The following is a 4,146-nucleotide window of genomic DNA, read 5'->3' as shown; positions in this document are numbered from 1 at the left end:
CCGGGGTTTACAAAGTTGTGGAGGGAGTTGCTGGCTTCCCCTCCGCTGCAGGCACCGGCCCCCTGCCTGCCCGAGATCAAGGCTGGAGGAGCCAGGCCTGGCCTCGGATTAGCTGACGCCAGGCCTGCTGCTCGCCTGGTCAGCCAGAGCACGCTCAGGAGGGGGAAAAATAAAAACGCACCCGCTCTAAACTAATATTAAAATACGTATTTCGCGCATCTTCGCTCAAACAAGGTCTAAACCTCTTGTGGTTTTTTTTTCTTTCCAGCTGCTTTTTCCCTTTCTCAGCTCTAACCCCCAGCCAGGGCAGGGAGCAGGCGGCCCCCGGGCACTGCCATGAGGCCAGCACATGCAAGACACAGCAGAGGAGGATCTCTCTCGCCTCTTCAGCTTGGAGCTGCAGCTCGGTTTAGCTGCTGAAAGGTCTCTGGCCAGGGGTGTTTGAACCTGCACGGGCTGCTGTGCTGCTGGGGATCGAGACCGAGTCTAGGAAGCTGGTGGCAAGGAAGCAGGCGGGCTCAGAAATGAAGTGCTCCGGAGCCAGGCTGTTTCCAAATTCCCAGGGCTCAACACGCGCTGGGCAAATTACAAGCACTAAAGTCATCGTAATTAGCAAGGCAGTGTGCATGCAGCCAAGAAACCCAGAAAGCCAAATGAGACAGGTGGGCACAGGGATGGCATCGCCACTTTGGGGTTTCCCTGCAACGGCTTTAAATCCTGTTTCCAGCCTCGACCAGCGCTTTGGATTTCGTCTGTGGGCTTGTTTCCTTTTAGGATGGCCCTGCTGTGAATTTTGCTCGTGGTGATTGACACCCATCCCTCCAAGCCCTTCCCCTGCCCTGGGGCACTCCGAGGAAGGGGAGATGCTGCAGGCAGGGCAAGGCAAACCTGCTGCCGGTGCTCAGCGGCCCGTTTCTCCCATTGCTCTCCAAACAACGCAAAGTTTTACTTTCCAGTAACACTTGGCTCTCCGTGTGAAGCGGACATTTCCACAGAAATCCGTATTTCTGCTGCCGAGCGGGACCTGCTGGCACGGGGAGGAGGAATGGACGGATCAAAACCTTGCGTTGTGCAAGAGGACTGAAAATGCTGGCTTTGACAAGAAGCGCAGCCCTGGAAATAGTCGTGGGGGGTGAGCGGTTGGGGTTTTTTTTTTCCCCCATGGAAAATGCTTACAACTCTTTCCTCCGCCACCGGCGCAGATGGGAATCTTCATCCCTCCTCGAAGGCAGCTGCCGAGGTCTACGGCAGCGGCGTATCCGAGCAGTTCCCATTCAGAGCCGGTGTCGGTGATCTCCCTCCCTCTCGTCTTCACCTGAGCACAGTTTCCTCCAGGTTAATCCTCCCCCTGTGCTTCCCCCCCCTGGGGTGAGCCCGATGGGTGGAGGCAGCCAAAGGAATCCTCTGCCCCAACTTCTGCTGTCATTTGTCTGTCGAAGGCCACCAAACTGGTTAAAAATCCCTAATCCTCAAGTTTAAAGTCCAAAACCACTGACCGCTGATCTTATCACAAGAAGAGTTGGAAAGGGAAACATTTTAAAAGTCAAAAAAGAAAAATTAAGCTTAAAAAAAATACACATATTCAATGTGAACCTGAAGTGCCTTTTGATTAAACACCCTCCAGAACCACGCTGCCTGGTACTCCTGCCCTGACGCTGACAGACACCCAGGACGTGGGTCTCCTCGGAAATGTTTCGGTTCTCTGTGCCCACATCGTATGGAATTAAGCTAAAAGGTGCAGCCGCCTTTACCCACGCCCACAGTACGGGCTTGGTTGGGATTTCGCAGCCTGCGGAAGGGAGACAGGGGCCCGGCACACCCGTGGGGCCACGCGGGACACTTGGCACCACCTGCAGCTTTCGGGTCCGGACCCGACACCTTGCTGAAAGCCCCGCTGGGCCAGGGAGGGCCACTGCTGACAGCACAGGCTTGAAAACAAGCTGCAAACACCCCCTTTTCTGCACGTGTGCCAACAAGAAAGGCCAGCTGGGGTGAAGAACGAGTTTGGCAGCGAGGAGGGAGGGAGGGCCCCAGGATCCTTCCTCCCGAGGACAAGGGGATCCCTCGGATGCTGGAGCCACCCTGCAGCGGGTGCTGGGAGGGAAACTCGAGGCCAGCCTGAGCCGGAGGAGCCGCTCTGCAGGTCAGACTGCGTGGGCTGACGCTGCTCGAGGAGCACAGCGGGGCAGAAGATGGTACCTAGAAGAACGGGACGCTCCAGCTGAAACAAAACCACTCCACAGGCAGGACGCGCACGGCTCCAGGTATACTCAAAACGCCCACCTCTCACACAGCCACAGGCGCTGGGGCATGCATCCCCTAAAGACGGATGCCCCGCTGCCTCCGGTTCTTTTCCAGCCATCCAGCCCACGCGTTTGACCTCGGTTCGGCATGGCCAAGCCTGTCCACGCCTCGAGCGCAGGGGAAAGCTTCCCCCCTCTGCCAGTCCCAGAAAGGCGCTGGCCTCCTTGGCTTTTTCAGACTCCAGCTGAGCAAACACAGGTGCTGCTCTTCCCACCCGCCGACGCTTCCTCTCGCCCGGGAGCCTCGCTGGGGACGGCTGCTCTGCTCTAGGGCACGTGCTCTCCCGCTGGCTCTAGGGCTTGATTTGCACCAGCCACCTCTTTTCTTCCCTCGCCCAGAAGCCTCAGGCTGCAGCTGCCGCTCTGGGACTGGCATCGCTTGCACCCGAAGGTGCTGGGGCTGGCTGTCAGCCCAGGAGCAGCTCAGCCATGCTCCCCCCAGCCGTGCCCGTGTGTTTTTGTGCCCTACACGCCTGCTCAGAGCAGGTCCGGCAGCACAGAAGCGATGCCCTCACCCCCAGATGCCTTTCCCCAACGCTGCCATCGTTTCACAGGGGCAGTTTTGCAGAAAGCTCCCAAACACGGGAAGACAGCGGACGCTCCCCAAACCACGGCTGTACCTGCCAGGGAAATAACACCAGAAGTGCCCAACAACTCCATTCCTTTAATCTCCGCTTCCATCCCTTGAGCGTTACATGTAGCAGCAATGGGATCAAGTGTGTCTTGTTCAAATTAGCAGCCGCCCATCCTTTTGCTGTTGACAGCATTGCATTAGAGGCAAACCCTCCCAGCCGCCCCGAAATCACCGTGCCTCCTGAGGTGCGGGCGGCAGCAGGCAGATCCCGCGGCCGGCCCCGCTTGCTCGGCCTCCCCATCCAGGGCACGGCGCTGCCTCTCCAGCCGGGACCCAGAGGCTCCTTGCAGGCAGAGGTTTGGTTTCCCGTCCTGGTCATCAGGGTGGTCAACGCACCCTGGGCGCTTTCTAAATAATTATTAACAAAAATAGATAGGAGGAAGGTGACGGATGGAGAAAGGGACTATGCAAAGAAGAAGAGGCTCTGAAGAACCCGCTGCTCGGAGCGGGACAGGAGATTGATGCTTTGGGGCTCAGCGAGGCCCTGGGAAAAGAGGCAGGAGCTCGGAGGGGGGCGGCTTGTCCCCCCCGCAGCTAACGGGGCTGCGTACGGCACGGCCCCTCTTGCTGCCTTCCCTCCTGCCATTATCCTGCCCGCCCAGGAAAGCTGCCTGCAGCCTGGTTATCTCTCGCAGGGCCTCACCCAGGAGCGGGCTGGCCGGCTCTTAGGGCTGCTGCCCTCAGCCCCGTGCAACTCCTACCCCGTGCCCCCCGGCACAGTCCTGAACGCAGCCCTCCGCCTCCAAAGCGCTTGGGGGGCTGCGGCAGGTCAGTGTGTCCCCAGGGAAGGGGCCAGCTTGCCTTTGGGGACCGCGGGGTGTGCAAAGCCCTAAACTCCCCCCCTTCTCTCCTGCCCCTGACCAACTCCACCACGAGAGCTAAGAGGACTGACTGCTCACTGGTAGTATATTTATATGTCGATACAAATCAAAACAAAACCAAACCCAAAAAGTAACAACAACAAAAATGTTTCTCTGAACGAGAGAAAAATAGGAACATTTACAAATACTTCTGGCTCTGGCTTGGATCAAGTTAATGTTAAATACAAAAAAAAAAAACAAACCACAAACAAAAACCAAAACAAAAAACCAACCCCCACCCCCCACCCCCAGATTATAAAAAAATAAGAATATACACATTCAAAGAGCTTATTACAGTATAAAGTTACTGAGGCCCGGCTGCTGCCGGGCAGCGCGGAGGGGCGGGGGG

The sequence above is a fragment of the Aptenodytes forsteri genome, unplaced genomic scaffold (assembly GCF_000699145.1).
Source record: "Aptenodytes forsteri isolate BGI_AS27 unplaced genomic scaffold, ASM69914v1 Scaffold258, whole genome shotgun sequence".
Lineage (NCBI taxonomy): Eukaryota > Metazoa > Chordata > Aves > Sphenisciformes > Spheniscidae > Aptenodytes > Aptenodytes forsteri.
Note: the sequence above shows the minus strand (reverse complement) of the source record.